This window comes from Balaenoptera borealis (genome assembly GCF_965194805.1).
Source record: "Balaenoptera borealis genome assembly, chromosome: 6".
Taxonomy (NCBI): Eukaryota; Metazoa; Chordata; class Mammalia; order Artiodactyla; family Balaenopteridae; genus Balaenoptera; species Balaenoptera borealis.
Window position 1 is genome coordinate 77,966,089 of NC_138863.1, and position 12,822 is coordinate 77,978,910.

General features: G+C 39.6%; 1 pseudogene across 1 annotated transcript; it reads left to right on the top strand.

Moving 5' to 3' along the window:
- Positions 1 to 1,033: 1,033 nt before the first annotated feature.
- On the top strand, positions 1,034 to 3,780 carry LOC309630463 (polycomb group RING finger protein 5 pseudogene; annotated as a pseudogene). Its single transcript has one exon. The product of its transcript is annotated as a polycomb group RING finger protein 5 pseudogene (transcript).
- The last annotated feature ends 9,042 nt before the right edge of the window (positions 3,781 to 12,822 follow it).

Consider the following 12,822-nt stretch of genomic DNA (forward strand, 5'->3'; position numbering starts at 1 on the left):
CCCTGGTCGGGGAAGATCCCACATGCTGTGAAGCAACTAAGCCCGTGAGCCACAACTACTGAGACCGCCCGCCACAACTACTGAAAGCCCGCACGCCTAGAAGCCCGTGCTCCGCAACATAGAGAAGCCACCGTGATGAGAAGCCCGCATGCCACAACGAAGAGTATCCCCCGCTCGCCAAAACTAGAGAAAGCCCGCGCACAGCAAAGAACACCCAATGCAGACAAAAATAAAATAAATTTATTAAAAAAAAAAAATTTCCAGGACTTGGTAATTGGTAGGGCTGTCAGAGAAGGAATCAGATGACAAGCAGATATGCAGCTTGGAAATCTATTCAAAAAGGAAGGCAATATAAGAGAAACAGCAGGCTTAAGAGGGAAAACAATTATTTCTGTTTGAGAAATGCTGAGCTGTATGTGCTCATGAGACACCCAGATGGACAAGTTGCTTGCGTGGATGGTAAGATTGGAGCTCAGGAAGTTCTGGAGATAAAGATGTGGGAACCATCCTCATGCAAATAATAGTTAAAGCATTAGGGCTTATGGGATCACCCAGAGAAAGTGTGCAGAGGAGGGAGGAAAGTAAGAATGGGAGACCAGTCTTTAAAAGTTAAAAGAGAAGATTTCCAAGAGACTGAGAAAGACTGGCCTGAAAGATGGGAGGAAAGCCAGGTGTGGGCATCACAGGGGTCAGGAGAAAAGATTTCAAGAAGGAAGGAGGGGGGCTTCCCTGGTGGCGCAGTGGTTGAGAGTCTGCCTGCCAATGCAGGGGACACGGGTTCGAGGCCTGGTCTGGGAGGATCCCACATGCCGCAGAGCAACTAGGCCCGTGAGCCACAATTACTGAGCCTGTGCGTCTGGAGTCTGTGCTCCGCAATAAGAGAGGCCGCGATAATGAGAGGCCCGTGCACCGCGATGAAGAGTGGCCCCCGCTTGCCACAACTAGAGAAAGCCCTCGCACAGAAACAAAGACCCAACACAGCCAAAAATAAATAAATAAATAAATAAAAATTAAAAAAAAAAAAAAAAAGAAGGAAGGAGGGACCACCATGTCAAATGCTGAAAGGACAAGTAAAAGAGGACTAAAATTAGGTCCCGTGGGTTCACCAAAAGAATAGATTTTTGTAGCTTACAAGAAGCTGCTAGAAGACAACTACACTCTTGTCTTTTATAGAGCTTTGAAGAATTTATGCTCATCTCCTGAGTTTGGGGGATGTGTATGACTGAAGGCCTCAGGGAGCAGCAAGAGGAGAGAGTGAGAATATTCAGATTAAAAAAGAGTTTGGAGGTGGTCCAGTGGTTAGGGCTCTGGGCTTCCACTGCAGGGGGCATGGGTTAAAACCCTGGTCAAGGAACCAAGATCCCACATGCCTTGCAGTGCAGCCAAAGAATCACGAGACAGCTTGCTTCCTCTACTCTGCTCTTCACGTGTGTGAGGATACAACCGTGGTCGGCCACCTGCAAACCAGAAGAAGGCTCTCACCAGCACCCAACCATGGTGCCTCCCTGATCTCAGACTTCCAGCCTCCAGAACTCTATGGGAAAGCAGAACCACCAAAAGGAGTGATGACCAGCGATCTCATGAGAAGTCTGGATTTTATTTCTCATGCCTCAGGACATCCAGTTGGGAACGCCACACCAGCTCCTGGGATCAGACTTTCATCCACTTAATACCCCTGTTTGCCTGAACTACTAGAGCCAGTCCTAGCTAACCACGAATGGCTACCCAGAGGAAACACCTGGTGAAAGATTTCAATCCTTACATCAATCCTTACATTTCAATCTTTACCTGCTGTATCTGTAGAGGGTATCTGATCAAGCCAACTACAGTGACGGAATGCCTCCATACCTTCTGTAAGACTTGTATTGTCCAGCACCTTGAAGACAGCAATGATTGTCCAAGGTGTGGCAACCAGGTTCATGAGACAAACCCGTTAGAAATGTTGAAGTTGGATAACACATTAGAGGAAATTATATTTAAGTTTGTCCCTGGACTACAAGAATAAGAACTTGAGTGGGAGTCTGAATTTTGGAAGAAAAACAAGCCTCAAGAAAATGGACAAAATAATACTTCAAAAGTTGACAAACCTAAAGTAGATGAAGAAGGTGATGAAAATCAAGATGATAAAGACTATCACAGAAGTGACCCACAGATTGCTATATGTCTAGATTGTTTACGAAATAATGGACAATCAGGGGACAATGTAGTAAAGGGTTTAATGAAGAAATTCATTTGGTGTTCTACACATGTAACTGTGGGAACTATTAAAAAATTTCTAAGTTTAAAACTAAAACTTCCAAGTTCTTATGAGTTGGATGTGCTGTGCCATGGTGAAATTATGGGGAAGGATCATACTATGGAGTTCATCTACATGACAAGATGGAGACTAAGAGGCAAAAACTTTCATTGTCTGAACTGCTCAGCTTCACAAGTCTGCCCTCAGGATGGCCCTTTGTGTCAGTCATACCCCCATACCCCATGGTATTGCAGTATCGACCAAGAATTGATTTTGGTTAGACCACAAGGCCTAGATCCCACTGAACGAATCCTGCACTATGTGTTTACTCATCGACAGACTGCACAGTGAATGGTGTGTGGACTGGAGGGACACAACCAGATTTTCAGCATGCGAATAAGGCCGTTGTCTGTCTCTAGATTGTCAGTTGCATTTATGTTGTTTCTATTAAGAGCAAACCAAGTGCCATTCTGCTACTGAACCATCTGCATAAGGTATCTGTGCTGTCTCACAGTGTACAAGTCATGGTTGAAATCAGTTAGGTGTGCAGCCACGATTCAGTCTTCTGAATATTTTGCTTGCCTGTTCTAAGACTGTTCTAATGCTTGATTACACTAGTAATATGGCTCAATCTTTGTGGTGTTGCTGTTTTCACATACTTACTATTTGATTAATTCTTGTTTAAATAGAGTACTGTACAAGGAACTAATAATTATTATAACTTGAAATTATTCTGTATGGGAAATATATTTAGAAAAGTGGTCCTTGAGCCACTGTCCTGTTTTAAAAAAAAAGGAGTTTGGAGGTCAAAGCAAGGACACAAGCACTGCCTGGAAGCAAGCTTGTGTAGAGGCTAATACTGTGCGGTTGTCTAGATTGGGTTTACCTTCTTTGCCTCATCAATAAAGCAGGTTGTTGTGAGGTTTAAGAGAGCTAATTGGTGTAATAGGTTTAAACAATGCTTGGAACACAATAAGCATACTGTGTTAGCGCCTCTTAATATCTCTTTATTTTCTGGGGTCTCTGTAAACCTTCAGAATTCTGATGAAATCTTTGAGAAGATGAGCCCCTAGTACCAACTGAGATTGGATTCTCTCCAATCTGGCAAAAAAAATTTAAAAAGTGTTTAGAGGTAGACTTATGTTGATCCAAAAGAAAAAGGGGGGAAGGGTAGAGAGGACTGGCTATGTCACTACAGGAAGCAGCAGTGAAGTCTGTGAAAATAGACCAGGCCTTGGAAACTACCTGTGGCCCACAACCTAGTTTATAAATAAAACAGCCACACCCATACTATTACGTAGTGTCTATGGCTGATTTCGTGCTACAATAGCAGGGTTGAGTAGTTGCAACAGAGACAGTATGGCCCTCAAAGCTTAAAGTATTTAGTATCTGGCCCTTTACAAAAAAAGTTGCCAACACTTGGTATAGTCAATACTTTCAAAATATTATGAAAGCACTATAGAGAAAAAAGTTAAAGCACTTGGTAATTTAATTTACTGTAAATTCTATATAAATTAGTTGTATGATTTGGCTGCTCAAAAGTGAAATTAAACCATAGTTGGATTGCTACAAATATAGGATCCAGAATGATGGAGGAGATAGCTGACCAAGCTGGAAATATTATGCTGAGCTAGAAGCAGTACTATTGCAATCTAGAGCAGCACTGTCCAAAAAAACTTTCTGCAAAGATGAAAATGTTCTTAAATCTGCACTGTCCAATACAGTAACTGCCAGCCACCTGTGGACACTGTTTGAATAAGGAACTGAATTTTAATTGTATTTAATTTTAACTAATTTAATCACGTTACTAGTGGCTACCATATTGGACAGTGCAGATATAAAGTGTTCAGCATCACAGAAGTACTTGTGTAATAAAAAGAAAACAATTTAATTCAATAGACCTTTTTAGTCCTTTGTTCTGGGGGATACAAAAGCAAGATTCAATTAAAATATAGCAAGTATATAGATGCCCACAAAACTAAAATACATGAATATAAATGCCATTATGATAGATAAAAACTGAGTACCCAGTATGTGCCAGGATTTAGGCAAAGTTCTCAACATTTACTATTTTATTTAACCCTTCAAGAAATCGGTGAAATAAATAATTATCATCCTAAATTTCATATTTTAACAAAACACTGAGCACTAAAAAAGATGAAATATGCAAGATCACAAGTGATAATTGAGTTTCAAACATAAATCTGCCTGACTCTCACACCAAAGGTTCTTTCTACATAACAAAGAATGAATTATATATCGTAGGAATACAAATAAGGGAGAAATGTATTCTGCTTTTAGAGGGTCAGACTTCTGGGATAGGGAGAGCCAAACATAGCTAGGGAGGATAAGAGATATTTAAGCTGAATCTTGAAAGAGAAGGAGTTCTCCATAAAGATAAAAGGAAAAGACCATTCAAGGCAACGGGCAACAGCATGAGGAAAAGACACAGAGCTGTTGAAGGGCCCAAGAGTTGTGGGTAGAGCATGGGATCATGACCTTCAGTAGATTACTTTTTGTGTTCCTTCTATATGCTACATACTGCTATACTATATACACACATTATCCTAAGCATTGTGGAACGTAAGATAAAACAAATGATCAAGACACAATCCCTGCTTTTCACAAACACATAATGTAATAGAGGAGACTAACAAATATACAACCAGGCTGGTTGAGATACTAGAGTTACAAATTACCCTGAGAGATCAGGGATTGAGCCTCTAAATCATTGGAATGTGATAAAGCCTCAGATTAAGTAAGCTTTAGGTTTGTATCAAGTATAAGACACTAATAAGGATGGCAGGGGAAAAAAACCAACCAGAATGGTCAATGTAATGCTAACAGAAGGAATTTGTGAGGAATTGGGAGATGTCTAGTCTGAAAAAAGTCAAGGTGAGAAGCACATGACTTCTATCTTTCAACGTATGAAGGAACATCATGGAGCAAAAAGACCAATCTTACTCTATATGACCCTAGATAGTTCCACACAATGAAAATTTTGCTAGCAGATGACAGGATTCTCTCCTTGACCGAACTTTGGTCTGGCTTCTCTGCGTTTTCTTTTTGTCTAGATCCAAACTTGGGCTCTATCCTTGGCCCATTTAGTCCAGTGTTAGCAAAAATAGTGCTGGGTCTGTTTAGTGAAAATTCCCCACCCTTGACAGATGATCAAATTCCTGACCCATCACCCCTGTAGGGGTGGAAAACTTTTCCCTTCTTCCCTCTAGGTTTGTTGGCTGGTCTAATAATAAAATTGACATAAGACAGATTAACAGGAGAAAGACAATTCTAATTTTGCACATACAAGAGCCCCATAAAAATATGAGACTCAAAGATGGGACCAAAGCAGACAACTTTTTTATACCTTTCACACAAAGAAACAGTAAATCTGTGAAGAATTGAAAAAACAAAGTATGGGCTTGGGGTAGTAAATTAGTGAAGAAGTTAACAGTTTGCTTTTATAGTCTTCTCAGCCCTTAATTCCCTCTCTCTGGTGATGAGGACACCTTTACCCTCCTGGTATAGGAAGGGCACCTTTCACATGGGAGATTTATTTCCTTTTTTAGGGGGACAAAGAAGGGTCAGAGTGTGTTTCTTGCACCAACTGTTTCTCAAGTAACTTTAATTCAAAACGATCAGTATGCCCAAAATGACATATTTTGGAGTGGCATATTCTGCTCCCCTTTGCCCTCAATATATTATCACCCTGCCTTGCCTGCAGCAAGAATCCTATCAAGTCAGTTTAGCCAGAATCCCCCTTATCCTTGATGTTCCCTGTTGGTAACTTTTATCCACTGACCCCCACTCTGCTCCTTGTCTATAACACCCATTTGTCCTTCTTATATCTGGAATTGAGCACAATTCTATACTGAGGTCTGTCTTTCCCTATCACAATAGTTCCTGAATAAAATTTGCCTTCACCAGTTTAATTTCTGTTCAGATGATTTTCTTTGACACAGAACAGTCTGGAAATGTCACGAGTTGCCTCAAGAAGACATCTATCTCTAGAATAGTCCAAGAAGAGGCAGTGGAAAGATAGTAACCATAGAGGTTGTCCAGAGACACTGCTCTAGATTCAAAGATGATCTTCTGCCCCTGATATTCTGGGATTCTAGCATAGAGCTGGCATCAACATTCCACTAATTTTTCTTGTAGCTCAACTGCAATCACTTTTCTGATCAGTTCTTCAAATTGAATCGGAGATTGTGTATATTTATTTGCAATAATTTAGAAGTATAATTTGTTATTCAGGAAAGAAATTCATTGTATTCTCCAAATTTTTTATCCTGGTGAATCTCATTCTGATACTAAAAAAGAGTTGCTCTAACTTAAATGATGCTGTCAGATTCTATACTTTAGAAAGCAGCACCCAGGATCTCTGGACTTCAAACCCAAGATACTGGCCTTTTTAGGACAATCTCAGACCCCCTAAACAAAATGTCTAATATAATATGCATTCTGAAGTAATAAATTAGCATTTCTTTTCAAGTACTTTATAATTCAGACTTTTCACCAGTCCATAATTTTAGCCTTCTCTCATGTTCCCACACTCCCTTTGCTGATTTATCTGCCTGTCTCTAAGATCCATTCAGCACCCTTCCTCTGCCCTGCATGGAGGCTGATCCATGCAATAGTACTTCCCAGGTTCCCTTGACAAGGTTCTTGTTAGGTTTAGCCAATGGGAGGCACTGGTGGGAAAACGGAAAAAACTTTCTCTTTGTCTCTCTCTCTCTCTCCTCCTTCTTTTCTTCTCTCCCTCCTTTTCCCTCTCTCTGATTTGGATCGTATTTCCAGCAGCAACTTGTCTCTTCTGTGGTCCTAGCTCCTGCCAGTCTGCCTCACCATGGTTACTGCTCCCACCAGGTTGCCTGGCCCCTGGAGTCCCGTACCCACTACCTTCTCCCTTTGTCCCTCCAGCAGTGGGGTGACCAGGATACAGCTCCTGTTTTTGCTAATCTCTGGCTTGACTCTCTGTCCCTTCCACTCTGTGTGTGTTTGGGGAGCAGAGGGGTAAAATATACAGAACATAATGTCCACTTTATTCTTTAACTTCTCCAATAACTTCGTATCTGAAAACTTAGTTTCCTATACTAAATTCTGTTAAACTACCTCTGTGTTTCTATTTTCCTGGCTGGATATCACCCCATTCTCTAATTTAACAGAGGTTTTGTATAATTCTAAAGTGTGGGTTTAAATATTGAGTAGAAATCACCAAAAGAAGCTGTACTAATTTAAAGAAAACCTGTTTTTTCACTTGGTCTACATCTTAAGTGATGGCTTTTGTAGCCTCCTCTCTTCCTACAAATCTAGTTTAAAGTACCTCTCCACAACACAAAAGTAGCCATTGCATCATCTTATACTTGAACACTTATTACACCTTGAAGTGTCAGATATTTCATTTTGGATTCTCCTATTAGACTTTAAATCCAATTGAATTAATACAAATCCTTCAATAACAAAATCTATTTGGAAAATCACTCACAGGAATCCCTTTATCTCTTTTATTTTATTTTCCATTCTTATTTTTTTCCTGCCTATTGCCTTTTTCCCCTTTCCCCCATGGAAATAAAAGACATGATCAGAGCAACGTTTCAACAGCCCACCAACATGACCTCTATCTTCCTTCATGTTATAAGAAGGAGGTGTTGCCGTGGCAACTCTGGAAGAAACGTGCTTGACTTTCTGGACTGCAATCTCCAAAAAGAACTGTCTTTCAGATCTTAATCTATCCTCAGGTGAGAGACCTGATATTGTTTTAGATAGGATTTCTTTCTTTAATGTGAGACCCATATTTGAAGGACAATTATGGATTGTCCCCGGCCCAGAGATGTTTGTCAGGTGGGCACTGTTCACCTGCAGACCATTTTGTGCTCAGTTGCCTCTCATTCTGCTAAATGCCAGGACCATTCTACTGCCTCAGAATCATGAATTTTGACAATTAACAATTACCGAGCCTTTATTATGTAAAATGTTGCGGAAGAGTGGCCAGTCTAAAACTCTCTCTCTAAATGGATAGTATTCTCTTATCATTTCCTTTTCTCTGACCATTGTGGTCTTTTCTGCTTTCTTTTTTCCACTTTATATATTCTTAATACTAGACTCCTGTCTCTGTGAACTCACTGTCGGACCTGAATTGAAGAATAGTCCGTTGGCCCCTGTGTCAAGCATGTCTGTATGCATCAGGGGGAACAGATGAGGTGAAAAGTCACCAACTTTGGGAGTGGAGAAATTGAGAAGCGGGGACAATCCATGCCATGGCAGACAAATTACAGTAACTTCTATGTTGGATGTACCTCGCCCTCCCTCCCAGACTGCTACTAGTTCAGGAGCTAGAAAAAAATAAGGAGAAAATGACAGACTCTTTCTTAAGGAAACACTGTTTTTGCGTTGGCCTCCTTAGCAAGTTGTAAATCCTAGGCTACATGGTGCCCTCACTTTCCATCAGCTGCCTGGCTCCAGCCCTCTCCTCTTTCTTCCTTTAGCTCTAAACTGAGAGCTAAGAGATGTACCAGCACTGTTCTCAATCCTTTATATACATTTTTCTTCTCTCATCTTCACAAATCCTGGCCATATTCCTGATGAGGACAAGTAACTTGTCCAAGGTCTCTTAAGTAGAAAGCTACAGAGGCAGAATTTGAACCCCAGATGGTCTCGTCCAAAGATTCTTTCATATACAACACATTGTATCCCCAAAGGAGAAAATCGGAAACACAATATGAAAAGTCTGTTTGCTTGTCTAATTTCCCACTGGCTTATAAGCAATGTGAGTGAAGAGATAATTCATATTCACTTCTGTAGCCCCCATGCCTGGCATATTGTAAATACTCAATAAGCATTTGTTGAAGGATGAATGAATTTTTAAATTAATACCCACCTCTCTTCTTTATCCTGAGCCAGAATAGTGCCAAAACCTCTAAAATGGCCTATTCACCTCTATTCTTGAGACACCTCTGAGATTCCACAGCAAGACATGATTAATTTCACACTATTATTTTAAAATTTCTCAATAGTCCCCTCATCAAAAGGATAAAGTGCAAGTTTCTCTTCTCTTATCTAAGAGTTTTATCTCTTCCCCCTCCTTCCCACAGCGTACAACTTACCATCACCCCTTTGCTGAATTATGATGGAAGTTGGAGTTATTGACAGCTTTCCTAATAAAGACCTTTGAGCTTTTGTGCATACAATTTCCTCCACCAGGAAGACCCTAGTCTCCCCCCACCACATACACACAGTCCTCCCTCACCTTATTTGCCTGGCAAACCCCTGTCACCCTCTTATGAACTGAATATGTGTCCCCCCAAAAAAAATTCTTATGTTGAAACTCTCCCCCACCCCACCCCAATGTGATGGTATTAGGAGGTGGGGTCTTTGGGAGATAATTAGGATTAGATGAGGTTATGAGAGTGGAGCCCTCATGAATGGGATCAGTGCCCTTATAAGAGTCACAAGAGAGTTTGCTTCCTTTCTGCTCTCCATCAAGAAGTTAGCAGTCTGCAACCCAGAAGAGGTTCCTTATCAGAACCCAACCGTGCTGGCACCCTGATCTCAAACTTCCAGACTCCAGAACTGTAAGAAATAAATGTCTATTTTTTATAAGCCACCTACTCTACGGTACTTTGTTATACCAGCCCAACCTGACTTAGACACCCTCCTTCGAAAATTAGCTCAAAGCAACACCTCCTTGGGAATCACAAATTTCCTGAGAACTCAGTGCTTTCTGCACCTTACACAGATGTCCACTACAGAAATGTTATATTGTGTTTTCACTGTCCACTTTTTCACTTTTTTGTAAGCTTGCTAAAGGAAAGGACCATGCCTTTTCATCTCAATGACCCCAGGACTTAGTGTAGTGTTTGGTGCTGTGAGCCTACAGAAATCAGTATTTGTCCAAAATAAGAAAGAAGGAAGGAAAGGAGGAAGGGAAGGAGGAATGACTCTTAATTTGGTTGATAAGAGGAACCTATGGGAATAGTTATGTAGTGAATGCATTTTAATCTTTGAGGCAGAGGTGGGCAAGACAGTTGTGAGGTTTGGAACACTGCATGACATAATTAACTCAAGGACTATGTAATGTCTCCCTAATCATAATAACAATGATTAGGGAGACAGAAAATCAGGAAAGGCAAAGGGCAGCAAGACAAATTTTTATATACAACTTTATCTCAAGCTGTCCCTATCTGAAAGATTCATCTCCAAACCCAACAGTATGGCAATACCTCTGAAATCATTAAATTTATTGTTTTGTATGTTTCTTTTCAAGTCAAAATATTTTGAGATATAAAATCATGCCTTTTGCAAAGAATGTGATATTGTCTTGTCAACTGGTTTTTCTTACTGCCACTAATCAAATAACTCAAGTACATATTTCTTAGGACCCGAAGCACAAAATATATTAGATTTAAAGAAAATCAGAAATTAAAAATGCTTATACCCTCTGGTTCTAGGAAAGAGGAATTACATTTTGCCAATTATTAAAGGCTTGGCTTATTTTACTATCTCCCATTTGTAATGTTTAATATTAAAATAAAATGTGGATAACATTAGCAGAAATGTGGTAATACTAAGTAAAAGACAACAAACTTATAACAGTATAGTAAAAGCAGGTTTCCCTGGCAAAATCCAGACTCTGAAACATTGTTCAAGAATGATATTTTTTGGAAATAAAAACAAAAATACACAAATGGGACCTAATGAAACTTCAAAGCTTTTGCACAGCAAAGGAAACCATAAACAAGATGAAAAGACAACCCTCAGAATGGGAGAAAATACTTGCAAATGAAGCAACTGACAAAGGATTAATCTCCAAAATTTACAAGCAGCTCATGCAGCTCAATATCAAAAAAACAAACAACCCAATCCAAAAATGCACAGAAGACCTAAATAGACATTCCTCCAAAGAAGATATACAGATTGCCAACAAACACATGAAAGAATGCTCAACATCATTAATCATTAGAGAAATGCAAATCAAAACTACAATAATATATCATCTCACACCAGTCAGAATGGCCATCATCAAAAAATTTACAAACAATAAATGCTGGAGAGGGTGTGGAGAAAAAAAGGGAACCCTCTTGCACTGTTGGTGGGAATGTAAATTGATACAGCCATTATGGAGAACAGTATGGAGGTTCCTTAAAAAACTACAAATAGAAGTACCATATGACCCAGCAATCCCACTACTAGGCATATACCCTGAGAAAACCATAATTCAAAAAGAGTCATGTACCAAAATATTCATTGCAGCTCTATTTACAATAGCCAGGACATGGAAGCAACCTAAGTGTCCATCGACAGATGAATGGATAAAGAAGATGTGGCACATATATACAATGGAATATTACTCGGCCATAAAAAGAAACGAAATTGAGTTATCTGTAGTGAGCTGGATGGACCTAGAGTCTGTCATACAGAGTGAAGTAAGTCAGAAAGAGAAAAACAAATACCGTATGCTAACACATATATATGGAATCTTAAAAAAAAAAAAAAGAATGACATCTTTGAGACTAACGCTAGAAAATGTCATAAATACACATGACTCAACTCGAAAGAAGGTAGAAAGGAAATTCAATGTCATGAAGAATTTATTACTACAAACTGGATAATAAATACCATTTGTTCTTTATCAATATTATAACTTTGACAGTTTTATGTGGATATTTATGTTGGCGGTATTAACACCAGGCTTTTCTTCCTCTTGGTGCTGTGGTGTTTGTTTTGCTGTTGTTGCTGTTGTTGTTCTGGTATTGATTAGAGCATTTAGTATAGCAGGTGGTACAGCTGTTCGTTAAGTGATGATTATAGTCATCTATTAAGAAACTACCACATTCCAGTGATTTTCTCAATACTATTTCTGACCTTTATAACAATTCCTGATGGGAACTATAGTCAGTGCCTCTGTGTTATAGATGAGGAATCAAGGGTTCAAACAGATTAAGTAATTTGCCTGCAGTTCCAGACTTCATTAGAAAGGACCTGGAGCTTGGGCTTCATGGAACTCATGGGACATGAGACTCTAAATCCTATGTCTGTCCCACTGCCATTCACTCTGGGATACCACCACTGCTCTGGATGGAATACAGAAGAGCACATCAGCTGTTTAGTGAAATATGTTTGGAGAGAAAGCCTCTTTCCATCAGAGAATTGAACTGGAGAAGCCCATTTTGAAAGTCCAAACAGGTTTTCAAGGGGGTAAAAAACACTAAAGTTAAGATAAGCTATTTAACATAATCTCTTTAGAAACACTACTTTTTATTTTCAGAATTATGAACAAAAGAATAATGAAAGAGACCAAAGGGGTCCTTGAGACTAAACACAATTAGTGACCTTTTCTAATTAGACCACGCAGGGGGCCTGGACAGGAATGATTGGCACCAAGCCTGCCTTGGCTGCTTATAAAACCAAGAAGGGACACGATACTCTTTTTGATATGTCAACTTGGCTAGGCTACAGTCCCCAGTTTCTCAATCAAACACTAGTCTAGGTGCTGCTTATGAAGGCATTTTGCAGATGTGATTAAAGTCCATAATTAGTTGACTCTATTCTTTTAATTAATTTATTTATTTATTTTTGGCTGCGTTAGG